The sequence below is a fragment of the Onychomys torridus genome, chromosome 3 (assembly GCF_903995425.1).
Source record: "Onychomys torridus chromosome 3, mOncTor1.1, whole genome shotgun sequence".
NCBI lineage: Eukaryota > Metazoa > Chordata > Mammalia > Rodentia > Cricetidae > Onychomys > Onychomys torridus.
Genome location: NC_050445.1, coordinates 132,196,733 through 132,214,837, shown reverse-complemented (window position 1 = coordinate 132,214,837; position 18,105 = coordinate 132,196,733). Strand labels below are relative to the sequence as shown.

Genomic DNA, 18,105 nt, shown 5'->3' with positions numbered 1-18,105 from the left:
AGAGAGGCCATTGTGTGAAGTTGTGAAGGAGAAGCCTGGATTGCCTGGAGACTCCAAGATGTTAGAGAAGCCAGAGTCATAGGATACTTATGGAGGAAAGCTGCTAACAGGGAGTGGAACTAGCCCAAGAGAAAGAAGTGTGTTGCAGCCAACAAAACTGAAAGGAGTTGGAGATCTGAATAGCATTTTGACATCAGACATGGAGATGCAGCATTTGTTGTTTGCCCAGCTGGTTTTGGGTCTTGCTTTGGTTCAGTATTTCCTCATTATACTCCTTTCTCTATGTTTTGGAATCATAATATATATCTTGTACCATTATATGTTGAAAGTATGTGATCTGTTTTTTTTATCATTTAATAGGGAATTACAGTTAAGATATTTTACAAATCTCCAAAGAGAATCTAAATTTTGGACTTTTAAACATTTTGAACTCTTAAAAAATGGTTGAAACTGTGGTAGACTATGGGTATTTTTGAAGTTAGACTAAATGCATTTTTCATTATGATATTGTTAGAGGCTTATGGGAGGCAGGGAGTGGAATGTGGTGGTTTGAATGTAATTGGCCCCATAAGCTCATAGGAATGGCACTATTAGGAGGTGTGGCTTTGTTTGAGCAGGTGTGGCCTTGTTGGAGGAAGTGTGTCATTGTGGGTGTGGGCTTTGAGATCTCCTTTGCTCAAGCTTCACTCAGTGTGAGTTAGTCTACTGCCTGTTGCCTGTGGATCAAGATATATTAACTCTCAGCTCCTTCTCCAGAATCATGTCAGTCTGCATGCTGCTATGTCCCAGCATGATAACAATGAACTAAACCTCTGAAAAGGTAAGCCATCCCAATTATATGTTTTTCCTTTATAAGAATTGCCATGGTCATGGTGTCTTTTCATAGACCTACCTAAGACAATAACCAACACTAACCATCATAATGGGGCTTAAAGGACATCTTAATGCTAATATAGACCAAATGCAATATAAACCTCATGTAACCAAATGGAAACCTTATTTGGATCACAACTTGTATAGGTTCACACTACAGAAGTGTTCTAAAAATAACCAGAGAAATTTTCACACTGTCTAGACATTTCATAACATGAAGAAGTTACTGATAAGTTTGTTAAATGGAATAAAGATACAAGGTGTTTACAAAGTACCCTTATCTATTCGATATTAGAAGTGGAAGTAGTTTCTGATCAAAAATAACATCTGGGATTTGTTTTAAATTGTTCCATTGCATAATGAGAGTAAGTTTAAAAAGTTTGGAAGGTGCATATCACTCACAATCCCAATTAGAATGTGTCAGGGTCATGTGGTACCAGTTATGATTCAGGCATAAACAGGCATCTACAGGCCCTGGTCAGATGTGTGTCTGCTCAGGGCTGTGGAATGCAAGACTCTGGTCTGGACATGCACATTTGCATTTCTCATGGGATGCTCCAAGAGTCAGGACTCCCATAGCATTCCATCATCCACAAGGTGCCCATCTGCAGCCAGATGGCACTGAACCAAAGAAGATTCTAGGTGTGGTTTGTAGCCCTCCAAGCTTGCCTTCCTTCTCCCCACTGCTTAGCTCAGACAGGAACTCCCTTATCTCAGTAAGGAAGCCTATTGAGAAGGATTGTTTCCTGCTCTCAGCAGAGTAGACATCTTCCTTTGGAACAAGTGCAGGCACTTCTCAAATGTGATGAAGGGCAGCAAGTGCAGGACAGCAGCAGAATGCCTCTAAGGCTGATCTGTCTACCAAAGAAGCTTCTCCCTTCAGGTATCCCAGCACCCTCTCATTCAGTCACTTTGTATATATCCACAAATATTCATAGAGCTTTTATTACATGGTGGATGTGGGGAACAGGTTGTAGAATACAATATAAGAGACACAGTCCTTGTTCCCAAAGGCTCATAGTCAAATGGGGTGTGGGGAGCGATGTATAGCTACTTCCTGTCAGGAGGACGGGCTTGTACACACGTTACTTAATGAACACTGCTGTGAAAGGTGAAGTTGTGAGTAAACGCCTCTTCCCCAGGATGATCAACATTGTGTGAGCAGTGTGAAGGACTTCAGCTTAGAGAATGGGGGGCAGATCCTTAAGAGGAAAAGCCTTGGGGAGGGAATAGAGGCAGTCATTCCAGGCAGAGGATGGCCCTGCCCCAAAGAGGGAGGAGGAGAAGAGCTCCTGCAAGGGAGGTGGAGGTCAGCTCTGCTCCAGGTGGAGTCTGGACTTCCAGCTTCCAGCTAGATGTGCTAACTGATTGCTTTACAGGCGGATTATCCTGTGGACACAAGCACACAAGCTTCTTTCACTGAGTTGAGCAGTCTCAGTTTGCATCTCTACTGAAAATCACATCCAACTCCTGTGTGCTACAGCTTGGGAAAACAGTAAGAACTGAGTCCAACATGTACAGGCAATGCCAGTCTTCCCATAAATTTGGCCATTTGGTTCACTGTCTTCAGGGTTATTATTGGGCAGTAAGGAGATCAACACATATTAACAGGAAATGGATTCTTACAGGAAACAGTGCATATTACCAGTAGTAGAGTTTCTGATACTAGAAATCATCCAAGATTATCAAAGGATTCCATAACTAGGCTTTTAACTTTAAAACATAGTTATGTTGTATTATTAGCAGAGTATTATTATTGTTTAGAGACAAAATGACTACAAGAAAGAAAACCTGGATGATAAGCACAGATGTTAGCAGAGAATGCACGAGGAATCCTAGAAATCCAATATGCTGAAAGCCTTTGAAGGGCTAGAATTAGACTAACAGAGGAATTACCAGTGAGCTTTCATACGTCCAATACAACCTCCCAACTGAGAGTTGGAGGAAGAAAGGTAATGGAAAAGACTATGGGGAAATCACAAAGCTATAGTGTGTGCTTGGGTGAGTGTGTGTGTGTGTGTGTGTGTGTGTGTGTGTGTGTGTGTGAAGTGTAGTGTTATACAGGATAAGGGAGAGAGAAACTGATGGAGCATTCAAACCCGAGAATTTTCCAAAATCAACGACAAGCTTCAAACTCAAATCCAGGAAACTCAGAAACACTAAATAGGACAAAATTAAAAAAAAAAAAAAAATCTTACACATATTCAAACATCAGAAAACCAGAGACAAAGACCCCTCAGAAACTATGCAAAAGGGAGTGTGCAGTAAAGAAAGAATTAAGAAAAACAAAAACTGAGCAAAAAAGCCCCCACCCACCTGGAATTTGCTGTGACAAGAATTATCTTTCAAAAGTGAAGGAGAAATAAAAAGCTGTTTTCAGGTAATAAATAAATAAATAATAAATAAATAAATAATAGGTTTGCTTCTTCTGATGTGCCTTGAATGAAAAGCCAAAAGAAGTCTTTCATGATAAGAAAAACATACAGGATTTCAATAAAGGAAGTAAAAATGTTAGTAAAGGGGAAAGATGAACTGTTAAACACGTGATTTTCTTCTTCCTTGTTCTGCTGGATAGCTGCTTAAAACCATGCTAGCAGCAATGGCAGGAAGCTCGCTGCCCCAACCGTGCTGCAGCGTGGATGGAGGCTTGGGAACTCCATGATGACCTGGAGAGCAGACTTCTGTTGGTTATAAAGACAACCGCCAAATAATTTCAGGAAATAAAATATAGAATAGCTATACTAAAAAAGAAATCCGATGCTTTATGAACATGCTACATAATATCTAGAGAAAGTAGAAAAGAGGTGAGAAACAGAAAGGGAACCACAAATAAAGACAGCAACCAAGGAAAGGCAACACAAGCTCTGTCAAGCTCTGTCCTTCTGAGCACATCTGTACCAGAGATCTACACATACCCGCTGGAGATAGTGGTTCCAGAGTCTTAAGGCACAAGACCAAATGTGTGTCTCGTATAGAGGCCCAGTTCAGTGGAAAGACAGCATGAGGACAAAACATGCATGGAGAAAGAAACACCATGCTAGCCTAGAACAGGGAGCTTAGCACTTAAGAGCACTTGCCGCTCTTGCAAAAGACCTGAGTTGGGTTTTTAGCAGCCATGTGGGCAGCTTGCAACTGCCTGTAAGTCCAGCTCCAGTGAGTCTATCACCCTGTTCTGGCCTCCACAGGTACCTGCACACATATGATACAAACTCAGACACACACACACACACACAAGCACATAAATAAAAATAAATATTTAAGAATGAAAATGGGAGAGGGGGTCAGTGGTGGCACATGCCTTTAATCCCACCACTCAGGAGGCAGAGCCAGGCAGATCTCTGTGAGTTTGAGGCCATTCTGGTCTACAGAGTGAAATCCAGAATAGGCACCAAAACTACACAGAGAAACCCTGTCTCAGAAAAACCAAGAAAAAAAAAAAAAAAGAAAATGGGGCAGCTTTATTAGAATGCTAACCTTAGAATCAAGCAAGTTATCTAAGATTAAAAAAAAAAAAAACCTATATAAAGATAAATGACCAAGTATCCAAGAAGACATAGTACCCAACCTGTTTACATATACCTTACAGCATAATGTCGAAGTCAAGAAAATCTAATAGAAGGCAAGGAGAAATAGATGGACTCAGTACCGGAAATGCAACTTCCGTATCCTTCTGTCAGTATGGACAGATCCAGTGGGCAGGAAATCAGCAAGATGCAGAGAGCAGGGCAGCCATCTGTCAGCAGGACCTCATTGAGGTTTATGAAGCATTTCATCCAACAACTACAGAATACACATTCTTCCCCAGCTCTCGGGGTACTTTCAGCAAGATAGACCACATTCTGGGCCACAAAACATACTGAACAAATTTAAAAGTATATAATTCACACAAAATATGATTTCAGACCACAATAAAATTAACTAGAAATCAATAGCAGAAAGATATCTGGAAGTTTCTCAAATATTTGGAGATTCAACATGTTTCCTGCTAAACTCTGAATAGGAGGAGAAATCCCAAATGAAATAAAAATATTTTGAACTAAGTGGGAATAAAGACAGCTTTTTTAGAATTTGTGAAATACAACACAAAGGAGTGCTTAAGGAAAATGTATGGCTCTGAGTAAATGTAACAGAAAGGAAAATATATAAACAAAATGTGTAAAAAGAGCAATATAAACCTAAAATAAGCAGAAGACAGTAGATAACAACAGAAGAACTAGGACAGAAAAGAAGTTTAAAACAAAAACAACAGAGAGAAAAATCCACAAAACTAAAGACTGACACTGAAAAGATGAATATAATGGACTTTTTGCCAGGTTAACCACGGAAAATTCTGACAGACAGAAGACACTCAGAGAAACAGAAGAGGGACAATTGCTGCGGATTCTGTGGGAGTAAGAAGCCCAGTGCAGTGGTGCACATCTGTAATCCAGCACCCAGGGGACCGTGAGTTCAAGCCTGGGGGTAGTGTGAGCATAAAAAAGTAGGATTTGGACAACTCTAACCTCATAAATTTGATAACTTAGATGAAACAGACCAATTATTTGAAGGAATGCAGAAGATAAGAATTGAGGAAGTGACTGGCTGTTTAACGGGGTTGGGGTGAGATATCAGCACATGTCCAGAACTGTAAGATGCAGATACTGATATGCTCTAAACAATTTTAGCTCATAATTAAAGAAATTGTCATCCTTGGCAAAAACATGTAACCGTTTGTAAGCGTTACAGAGGGAGAACAAGCAACCCAGCAAGAGGAAGCAAAGTCAGAGCAGCTCTATGATAAAATATGCTATCAAATTCTAGGTAACAATGTAATGAGTTGTTTTGTTTTGTTTTTTTTCAGTGACACAGGAGAAAACTATGTAACTGGTTTGGCAATTATTTCTTCTTTGTTTTGATGAATTACTTAGTCTCAACACAGAGGAAAGCTTCAGGAAGCAACTGAATACAGTCTTATTTTCTCACCTACTACTTCAAGATTCTTATCAAGGAATAGAGATAAAATCAGAAATGGGTATGTGTGTGTGTGTGTTCATATGTTATGAAGAATGCATATATATGTATTCTATCTATCTATCTATCTATCTATCTATCTATCTATCTATCTAAATTGGTTATGCAGAGATACTCACCCCTAACACATATCAAAATTCCATACCCCATGAAGGAAAATCAGATTCAGGATTAACCTTATTGTTTGAAGAAACAACTTATGAGCCATTTCAAGGAATGGTGGAAACTCTTGAAATCCCAGTTCCCCAAATTTGGTCCCCATCAAAAGCTGTCCACAGAAACAGCAATTCATTTCAGCAGTAAAAAGTGTATGAAGTAGGAGTTCAAATGAGGCAGATGTGATAGCCTCCATTGACCTCCAGCACACAGCCTGAGGTATGAGGGAAGACACTGACATCATCACATACTGCTAGAGATTAAGTATAACTTGTCCCCCACAGGCTTGCATGTGAGAATACCCCGTGCCCCGCTGGTGGCCTTGTTTTGGAGATGTGAAACCTTTGGGAAACAGGGCCTAGCTAGCAGAAGTGAGTACTGTGAGCAGATTTGATCCTTCTCTAGTTCTGGCTAAGTTCTCTGCTCCTTGAGTTGTCAAAATAGAAACAAGGCACACTGCCAGCTCCTGCCCTCACGTGCTGAGCTTCTAGCTCTGTGCCTTCGGCACACAATAGATGGATCCATCTGAACTGCAGGCTCAAATAAGCCTCTTCTCTCCATCACAGAAGAAAGGAAAATACACTCACCAACTATGAGATCTTTCCCAGCTACCTAAACTGAGCCTAAGCTGTGACATAGGATAGCGTTAAAAATAATCAATCCTAAGAACTCTTGGAGTGATTATTTATAAATTTTGTAAATAATCTTGTGGCTGCATTCCTGCTGAGCTACTGCTGGCCTGGCTCCTGAGAGTATCACCTAGCCCTAATCCATCCTTTGTTTAACTTATACCCTTTGTTTCTCTTATTCTTATGTGAATCTTGTCTAAGAGTCTCCCAAGGACACAAAGACCTATGCAAAACTTGATTCAGGAAACCTGGAAAACTGTGATACCTGGTGAGTCCAGGAATTTCCACTTGGCATTGTATGGAGCTCCTTTCAGGTTGCTTTGAAGATACAGAAATTAACAGGCTAAATTGTAAATAGAGAGAAAATAAAAAACGCCCTGGGCTAAGGGAAAGCACTTCAGTCCTTCGAGGCTGGACCACCCTGCAGCCATGAAAGGTTAGAGTCATTCTTAAGGTGCCTCTGAGTCTTCTTTCCATGGATCCCTATGAACCCACACACCCCTGCCAGGACACTCTGTGACATAATCTAATGACATTAGCTACAGTGTTGAACTTAATATTAACCAAAGTTACCATGCTTACTAGTAAATGTTAATCCACTTTGGAGCAATAAGCAGATTCGTTTGTTTGTTTTTCAAGATAGGTTTTTTTTTCTGTGTATCTCTACAGCCTGTCCTGGAACTCGCTCTGTAGATCAGGCTGGCCTCAAACTCATAGATATCCACCTGCCTCTGCCTCCCAAGTGCTGGGCTGAAAGGTGAGCACCACCACCACCTGGCACAATAAGCAGATTTTAATTAATATTCAGAACCTATTTTGAATATCTGAGTCATTTAAGTTACTGATTGCATGATACGTAGGGAGGAACTCTCAGATGCCTTGTGATGTTTAGAGGACAAGCACAACTCACCACAGTGGAAGACTGTGCTTGTCTGTGATGAAGATGGAGTCAGAAAACGTCAGAATCCACTGGGAAGTAGAACATAAGACATAAAGGAGATTTGCTTCAAACACTTTAAAGCACTTTTGGGGAAGGTGAAATCATATTTTTTGTTTGTTTTTGTTTTTGTTCTGTTTTGTTTTAAGAAGTTAGGATGGAGAGAATTGAGACAATGTTTTAGAAATCAGAAAAAGACTTGGAATAGGTGGAAGAAAATCCTTTCTGATAGCTGGTTCCACACCAAGTTGAAATGGAAGATGATTGGCAGCCACAAGTTCTCTACCCTGGGATGTCCTCAAAGAGAACTCACATGGAGAACATTGAAAGATATTCCTACACTATGGGTGATTAGTTTAGAATTATTTGGGGATTGTTTTAGGTATTTTTAAAAAAGTGAGTGATTTGTCCCTGATCAGCATTTCTTCCAACTATTTTGTACACAGTATCTCACATTTCCAGTCCCATCTTTCACAGACTATGAAGTTTAGCGTGATAACTATGACCTACCATTTTGAAAGCCGGGTGATTGAGACCTACCTGCCAGCCAGAATTCTGCCTCCTCCTGCCGAACTGATTGGTCTAGAGCTATGCACCTAGGTTAAGGCAGAACAGGGATAGCACATTCTCCTGGTCAGGTTCAAGTCACTAGAGAAGGGATGTTCTTGCTCACTTCAGAGTTGGCTAGCACATAATCTCTTCAGAGACCAAGCTGCTATCAAAGGAAAAATGAACTCAGAATGCAGACAGCATAGAGGAAAGAAAACTACAGGCAGAGAGTGAGAGAGGCCTGATAAAATCTTTTAAGGCCCAGTCTTACTTTGGGCTAATGAGACAGTAAAAATCAATATTTTACTGAAAGTAGTTTGAAACAGGCTTCTGTTCAAAGCAAATAAATATTCTCTTGGTTGTCAAATAGATACAGATATTTCAATAAACAAAGTCATTGTATCAGCTGATTCTATAGCTGAAGATTCAAACAACAGTGGATTGTTAATGGCAGAAAAAGGTTTTTTGTCAATAATAAACATAGTCATACCTTTTCTCATGTCATTGTTTCTAGAAAATACAACACATTAACGATTTGCCTAGTACTTATATAGCAGCTACACTATGTACTGTAAGTCATCTAGAGATGATCTAAAGTGTGTGGGGAGATATGTAAATATACATCTACTAAGTCATTTTGTATAAGAGACTTGGACATTTGATGATTTGGGCATCTAGTGATGGATTCCTAGACAAACTGCTCATGCATACTGAAGAATGACTGTTTATGAGCAAACTTCCTTCCATTTTAAAGAATGTGGATACCACCTATCATTGTAGGGCTAGATACTGCATGTACTCAAAAGATGCCTGAAAGAATGGCATGTTCACCTTAAAGGCTCTAATGACCAATAGACCCAGGTAAAGGGAAGTAGTTGTAAACATCACCGAAGACGGCTGCTTACGGTGTGCAAGTAAAACAAGCCGTGCTTGGAGGTGGTATTTGGTCCAGGGCTGATGGCAGAGAAACCACATCTTCATTACCCTTCATAGTAAGAGTAATTAACAAATAAAGCTAATAGTTCTTTGTTTGTTTTTGTTTTGTTTTGTTTTTCAAGACAGGGTTTCTCTGTGTAGCTTTGGAGCCTTTCCTGGATCTCGCTTTGTAGCCCAGGCTGGCCTCAAACTCACAGATCCACCTGCCTCTGCCTCCCGAGTGCTGGGATTACAGGCGTGCGCCACCACCGCCTGGCAGCTAATAGTTCTTTATAGTACCCATCAGATGTGAACCACAGGGAGTTACACAATGCCTAGGGCAGTCTATAAAACACAAACTACTCATATATTTCAAGGGTCAAATGGAACTTTCAGATGTTATGGTGATATGATTTTCATTAAAGGAATGTGTTTATTGCATTGGAAAGATGAATAGGCTAGATGTCCCTGTGCAACATCTGGTAAGTAGCAGACAGAGAGCTGACTTTTCTCAGTGGAATGGATGCTCTGGCACAGGTGTGGTACCTCAGGGACAGAGATGAGTTTTTGGATGCTGTACTTCAGGGTTTTTTCCCCCTGGGATTTCTGTTCTTACCTTGGAAGTACAGCATCCAATAACATTTAACCTTCTGAGTGGAAAGAAGAGTCTTCCCAACAAACTTTGGTGTTTAGAAAACGATGTCTAGCCGGGGGGTGGTGGCACATGCCTTTAATCCCAGCACTTGGGAGGCAGAGGCAGGCAGATCTTTGTGAGTTTGAGGCCAACCTGATCTACAGAGCGAGATCCAGGAAAGGTGCAAAGCTACACAGAGAAACCCTGTCTTGAAAAACAAACAAACAAACAAAAGAAAAAAAGAAAGGAAAAGAAAACGATGTCTATAAATAAAATAATGAAGCTGGAACCTTCTTCTGCACCCTGTACAAAAGTTGATGCTCTATTCTGGGACAAAGTTTGACTTAGAATAGATTGAAGAGTGATATGAATTGCTTCTCACCTTTCTGTGACCAAATATCAAACAAAACATAGCTTAGTGGATGACGGATTTATTCTGACCCACAGTTGGTGGGGGTGCACACGGTCCATAACAATGGGGAAGACATAGTACTGGGCTGCACCATGGCAGCAGTGATGTGGCTGAACTCTCTGGACCTCCTGACATCTTGACAGATCAGGAAGCAGAGTAAGAAGAGGAAGTGGGCTCGGGCTATAAAACCTCAAGGACTACTCTCCCATGACCCAATTCCTTGAGTTAGGCCCCATATCCTCAATGTTCCATAGCCTTGCCAAACAGCTTCACCATCTGAGAACCAAATGTTTAAACACGTGAACCCAAGGGGGGCATTTCACATCTAAACCATAACATCCTGCCCCTCACCTCTACATGATCATGGTCATCTCATAATTCAAAACTGCACTCAGTCCAACCTCAAGAGTCCCCACAGTCTTGCGGTTCTAGTACTATTCAAAAGTTCAAAGCCCCGAAAGCCTTTCTTAGACAGAAGGCCTTCTCTTAATTGTATGCTCCTGGATAATAATTTCTTAAAAGTTACAGATTTCCAAAAATGATGGTGTGGAGCAAACTTTCCCAGGGAGAAATAGGGGTTGTCAATGGAAGAGAGCCAAAGCAAGACAAATAGCAAACCCTGTAACTTCATCTGGGACCTAGAACTCATGGTGGTCCCTCTACCTCTGTTTCATACACACACAGACTCCCTCTTTCTTGGACTGGCTCCATCTGGTTCCTAGGGCTGTACTAGGTATCTTACCACCTCACACACCTGGCATCTCCAAAATCCTGAGATCCCTACCTTCAACATAGTCAACTCCAGAGCTCTTACAGGGGATCTGACCCTGCTTTGCACTACCTGGCCTCAGTGCCTTTCTGGAACTATGGTGCAAACCCAATTGCCCACTCATCTTTGTATCTTCATATTTGCAAACCTGGTGCCATATGGATGACAATGCACAGTTCTGTCGCCAGCTTGAGATGGAACCTAGCACCCTAGGAGCAGCTGTTGTTGCCTCTGAGTGTTTGCCTACCTGACTATAGAAAACGTTTCCCTATGGGGCCTAGCTCAAGAAAGATGACCCGGAGACCTCTCCAGGCACTCTGTTTTCAAGTGAAAGTTTTTAAAGCAAGTTTGTATTGTTATACCCAGAATCTACAGGTCTTGCCAGCAAGGTGTCTTTCCCATTGGCCTGGTACAAGGTGCTAGTGTCCTCCTTAAAGACATTGTCTTCCAGAATAGTAAGTACATAAACAGCATCCTGAAACTTTAACCTCATTCATAGCCAAATTCTCAACAAAGTGTACATTTCCACATCTGTCTGCTCTCTCTTACCATAACCCGAGCAGCAGTGAGCAGTAAACATACAGCAGCCTCAGTGTTACACTATCTTGAATCTCCATTGGCTAAACAACTTACTCCATGACTTTTGAATTAAGTCTTACTAAAAATTTCAGGACACAGGCACATTCTTGGCCAAAAGGGGCAGCTCAGTTCCTGATAAAGTCCCATTCCCCTCTGAAACCTGTGAGCAGTTTTTTCTGTCCACATTTCTATCAACATTCTAATCTCCTAAATCCGAACCACAATGGTCCAGTGAGCTCCACTTGTAACATTTAGTTCTTCTTCAGCCTGTAAGTCCAAACTTTCCTGCAGTCCTCCCACATGGGTAGAGAGTTACAGTACTGATCCACTTCTGGTGTCATTTCCTGTATTGATTGTTTTTCTTCACTGACAAGAAGGGATGAAGGATTTATTCTGACTGGTGACAGGCAGAGAAGACCTGCTGTCTGGAAGCCCCAGGGCGCAGGAAGCTGGGACTGGGGTTCCTTTCCTCCCTACATGTTGGAAGAACAGGAAGGAAAGACAGGACTCAGAGCAGGGCCTGCCACAAACCTCAATTCCTGCACCCCAGTAACACATTCCCTCCAGTTAGGCCACACCTCCTAAATATTCCATAGCATTCAAAACAGCACCAGGACTCTGGTATCTTCAAATACATGAGCCTGTGGAGGTCATTTTACATTCGAACTACAACGAAACCTAAACATAATGCTCTACTATAAAATTTAAGAAGAAAAGATAAAAAAAATCAAGACTTTGGATTTAATAATGATTTCCATGGCACAGAAAACAAAGGTGACAAATAGATAGATTGAACTTTATCAAAATGCAAAATGTCTTTGCACTAAAGAATACACACATCGGAATGAAAAACAGCCTATGAAGTGGAAGAAAGTATTTTCAATTCTAAATATCTATAAGATACCTAAAAAGAGAATCTAAAATGTATAAAGAACTACAATTGGACATGAAAAGAAATGATTTAATAAAAAATGTGAAAAGAACTTGAACCGATATTTATATCCTCAAGGAAAATGTAAAATGGCCTAAAGTATATGAAAGAAATGTTCAGTGTCACTAATTATTAAGGAAATACAAGTCAAACCCCAATGAGATACTGGTCACACCCACTGGGGTATCTATTAAACAGACCAAGCACAACAATTCGGGGAAGTAGTAGATGTCAGCAAAGATGCAGATGACTTGGATCCTGCACCGTGGTGGGAGTGTCAAATGACAAAGTGACTGTAGAGCAGTGTGGCAGGTCACCAAAAATTAGAACATGACTCCCAAATGGCATAGCCAATGCCATTCATGGGAGCATAGCACACACTCCAGAGATATAGGTCTTGAAGAGAGATGTATGTTCCCATGTTTGCAATAACCAACCAAGCTAGGAGAAATAGGAAAACAAAATGTGGTATGTCACACAAAGCAATATCATTGATTCCTGAAAAGGAAGGAAATTTTGACACACGCCAGCACACAAATGAATTCTGGGAACATTCTGCTAAGCCAAGTAAGCCAATCATCAGCAGAGAAATACAAAGTGATTCTATTTATCTGAGTTACCTAGAATAGTAAAATTCAGATAGTAAGTTTGGGGGGAAGGGGAAACATTTTCACTTTGCAAGATGGAGATATTTGAGATTGACCAGACAACTGTTTATACCTACCACTACAGATACCTTTAAAATGGCTACAATGAAGAAAACAGATTTTTTTTCCCTCTCCTAGAAGTTAACACTGGGTAGAGCAACCACATGCCACCTCATGCTCAGGAGTAGTTAGCCAACACAAAATGATCTCCATGTGGACCTGGTTGTACATGTGGGCTTTTTATTTTGTTTTGTTTTTAAGATAGAAAAAGAACATGAATCTGGGTGAGTAGAGATGGTGTAAAATCTGGGAGGAGCTGGGGGAGGGGAAAGAACATGATTAAAACCTATTGAAACACAATCAAAATCAATTGAAAAATTAAAAGGATGGTTACAATGGTTAGTCTGGATGTATGTGTTTTCCTTTTGATAAAAAGGTGATCTTCTCTGAGTCATGCTTTTATGGAGCTGTCTTCAAGGTCTATTTTGCATAAAGGTGTCCTATGAGGTAGCAGTGACTCAGGGAACATGGCTCCCAATGGCATTTTAAGGTGTGGGTAGAAGTTAAACTGTAGAAAGGGCTGAACTGGTTTGTCTCAGATCCAAAGCCTCAGAGGTGCAGTCTTGTTATCTCCAGGAAGCCTGACAGGTCTCCCTCCTGACAAAAAGCAGATTCAGCTTTACACAGATGAAACAAAGAATCATATATAAGCAGGCTTCAGGAAACAGTTTTGATATGATTGAAGCCTCCGACCAGCAGGAGCCAAGGCCACAGACATCTGAACCACCAAGTTGAGCAGTATTGACTGAGAAAGTGTCCTGAACAAGTGTTTACAGTCTCCTGCTGTGACCGGGAAACCTCCCAGGAATTCACCCATAAAATGATTAATTTTCAGCAATATCATTTCCTAATGAAACTTCCACGATAAATTAACTGCAAAAATGCACATTCAGGTACTAAATGAGTTGACCTCCAGAGCACAAATGTCAGATCTAACCCAATTAAATGTTGGCAGCTGGCTGATTTACAGGTTCAGAGACATTCTTAATACGTCCTTTCGGACTGAAATTAGACACAAGATCCAGTGGTCTCTTGGGGTGACTCCAAATTAATGACTATTAATGAGAGAATAGTTCATTTATCTAAAGGGCTTAGGCTAAATCTTAAGAAGATAATAAACAACACATTCCTTTTCATTATTACATAAAATTGCTACCAGCTAAGAATTGTTATGTTAGAACAATGAGGGGGAATTTTATTAATAGATGTGAAACAGTGTGTAGCTTGGATATGGAAATATATTAAAAGGATTTACTTATGTTCAGAGTTGGGTGGAGATAAACCCATCCAAAATTAGAAGCAAAGTTTGCCTGGGTAACTATTTAGAAAAGTATATACATAAATTGCTGTGTCATGCCAGAGTTTACTCAAAGTTGATTCCAGTTTTAAATATAAATCTCAAAAACATGATATCCTTGTTAATCAGCTTTCTGTCACTATGACAAAATACCTGAGATTATCAACTTAAAAAGATAAAATGTTTATTGTAGTTCATGTGGAGTCCTTAGTCTTGTTGTTTGAGCCTGTGTTGGAAAAGCTCACCAGGCTGGGAGGCCAGGGTGGAGAAGGCTGCTTACCTTCTGATGGAAGGAAGCAAAGAGAGAATAGGAGAGAGCTGGGGTTGCAGGACCTTCCTCCAGGGCATGCCTCTTCAATGGGAATCCCTTGCTCAGGGCCCCATTGATTAAACGTTCTACCACTTCCAATAACACCACAGGCTGGTGACCAATCCTTCAACACATGGACCTTTGAAGACATTTTCAAACCACAGTGGACTTGAACTGAGATGAATCTTTACATAATGCTGAAGGGTAGTAATTTCCAGACATGTCCCCAAAGGCAGAACCCTCAAAGGGAGGATTTGAAAAGCTATTAAATATACAGATACTCATTCTTTTCAAACACCCCTGTAGACAGTCACAAAACAAACTACAGATAGACGCAAAAGGCATCTCCATAAATCCTCCAAGCAGAAAACATTGACCCATATCATTGAACTGCAATACAACTGTATATACATGCATATTTTCATCTCCTCATTCCTTTCCAAAACAAACAGAAAACCTTAAGCCTTAACACTTAGACACTTAAAATAAAGCAGACATGAAATTCATGGCTTAAAGCAACGGAAAAAAAAAAAAAAAAAAAACCCTCAAAATCCTAGCTGAAGGAAGTTCAGTAACCACCAGCTCTGAGCTGCCCCTGCCGCCCCTGCCGCCCCTGCCGCCCCCGCCACCCTCAGCGCCACCAGGCTCCACAGGCAGGGCGCGGGGAGAGTGGCGGCCCGGGCGGCCGCACATCGGGGGACAAGAAGGTCATCGCAACGAAGGTTTTGGAAACAGTAAAATGATTCAGTGTAAGGAACGGATACGGTTTCATCAACAGGAATGACACCAAGGAAGACGTATTTGTACACCAGACTGCCATAGAAGACTAACCCCAGGAAGTACCTTCGCAGTGTAGGAGATGCAGAGACTGTGGAGTTTGATGTTGTTGAAGGAGAAAAGGGTGCGGAGGCAGCAAATGTTACAGGACCTGGTGGAGTTCCAGTTCAAGGCAGTAAATACGCAGTAGACTGAGACGCTATCCACGTTGTAGGGGTTCTCCACGCAATTACCAGCAAAATTACCAGAACAGTGAGCGTGGAGAAAAGAACGAGGGATCAGAAAGCGCTCCTGAAGGCCAAGCCCAACAACGCCGGGCCTTTTGCAGGCAAAGGTTCCCACCTTACTACTTGAGGAGACCCTATGGGCATCGACCACAGTATTCCAACCCTCCTGCGCAAGAAGTGATGGAGGGTGCTGACAACCAGGGTGCAGGAGAGCAAGGTAGACCAGTGAGACATATGGGGTTACAGACCACGACTCTGCAGGGGCCCTCCTCGCCAAAGGCAGCCTAGAGAGGATGGCAATGAAGAGGACAAGGAAAATCAAGGAGACGAGACCCAAGGTCAGCAGCCACCTCAACGTCGGTACCGCCGCAACTTGCAACTTCAATTACGACGCAGACGCCCAGAGAACCCTAAACCACAAGATGGCAAAGAGACAAAAGCAGCCGATGGATCCACCAGCTGAGAATTGGTCCGCTCCCGAGGCTGAGTAGGGTGGGGCTGAGTAAATGCCGGCTGAACATCTCTACCATCATCCGGTTTGGTCATCCAACAAGAATAAATGATATGAAATTCCAGCAATAAGAAATGAACAAAGATTGGAGTTGAAGACCTTAAGTGCTTGCTTTTTGCCCATTGACCAGATACACTAGAACTATCTGCATTATCTATGCAACATGGGGTTTTTATTATTTTTACCTAAAGATGTCTCTTTTTGGTAACGACAAATGTGTGTTTTGTTTTTGTTTTTTGTTTTTGTTTTTTAAAAAAAGGTCTGGTTTTTCTCAATACACCTTTAATGGTTTTTAGATTGTTTCATATCTGGTCAAGTTGAGATTTTTAAGAACTTCATTTTCAACTTGTAATACAAGTTTACAACTTGATTAAAAAAAAAAAAAACAGTCAACAAACTGCAAGCACCTGTTAATAAAGGTCTTAAATAATAAAAAAAAAAAAAAAAGAAAAGAAAAAGAAAATAAAAAGAAAATAAAATGGACTGAGCATCTGAGAGGAGACAGGAATGTTGGGGCTCAGAATTAGGATATAGGGCCTGCGAAGTAAGATCTGAACAGCTCTCTGGGGCCATCAAGCCATCAATTCTTGAACCACTTTCTAAGCCCAGGCCACAAGTCCAGGCTAGTTGCCCGACACCTGTTCCAAGGACAATTTCAGTGCCTCTTGCGCATATAGGTGCTTTCCTCTCTCCAGAACTTCATAGAGACATCCAAGAACCCATCCTCACAAGCTATCCCTTAGAATTATGTTTTCCAATCTCTCAAGAAAACAGCTAGAGGCTAGGGGTGTAGCTTGGTTGGTAGAGTGCTTGCTTCATATGCATGAGGCCCTGGTTTGAATATTTGGCATTGCATAAACTGGCATGGTGGTATGGCGGTGCTTCCGGCGCTTGGGAGGAGGCAATTGAATCAGAAGTTCGGTGTCACCCTTGTCTATTCAGGGAGGTTGAAGCCAGTGGGATACATGAGATGGGGTAGGAGAGATAAGGAAGAGGGACATAGAAAGGGAGGGAGGGAGAGAGACAGAGAGAGACAGAAACAGAGACAGAGAGAACGGTAGCTGAGCATTAATGGGTGTCATCTTGAGACACAGGAGGGACCACCTCTCCCTGGGCACTGGGCATGGTTAAAACACTGTTTAAATCTGTTAAGACTCTCTGTTAGTGTTAACAATAAGCTCTTTAAGTCTATTTTGTAAACACTCTTGATTGATGTTCATTTTCCTATAAATAAATACAGACACCGGGGATGGGGTGCTTCGACCTCCTAATTAACAGCTGTTGGACTTCCCCTTGAAGCTCTGAGCGAAAAGGCCAAGAGCCAGCCTCACTAACCTCAAGCCAGCACCAGCCCTACTGAATTCTCGTTGGAGGCGGAGAGAGCTACCCAGAGATGGCCGCTGATGGCTTCTGAAACTACCACCCTGGCCAGGCTGTTTGAAATAGTCTGAGCTATGTTTTTTTTTTTTTTTTTTTTGTTATCAAAAACCTTGATGAACTCTAGATGACCCTGGTGCCATCCCTGCCTGGACCAGAAGAAGAGCACCTCTCTGGTGGAGAGACTACTGTCTCAGTTCTAATTGTCGAGGCTGTGGTTGGTTCCAAGCATAAGCCCTAGAGACTGTGATTGGTGCTAAGAGTCTGTTGGTCTAAACAAGTGGCTATGATTGGTTCAAATATCACCCTTGAGCTATGTAGTCAGGCTATGATTGGATCAAATACTGCCCTTGAGCTATGTAGCGGAACTACTTAGGCTTACCAAGGAAGCCCACTAAAAGACATTTCTCGGATATTCTTGTATCTCTCTCTTTTCCTTTCTTTATACTTTTACTTATTAATTTTCCTATTTTCAGTAGTATGGGCTGAGTTGGTGACATGAAGA

At 41.4% G+C, this 18,105-nt stretch overlaps 1 pseudogene; it reads left to right on the top strand.

The window, feature by feature from the left end:
* Positions 1 to 4,463: 4,463 nt before the first annotated feature.
* LOC118580260 lies at positions 4,464 to 16,218 on the top strand (annotated as a pseudogene).
* The last annotated feature ends 1,887 nt before the right edge of the window (positions 16,219 to 18,105 follow it).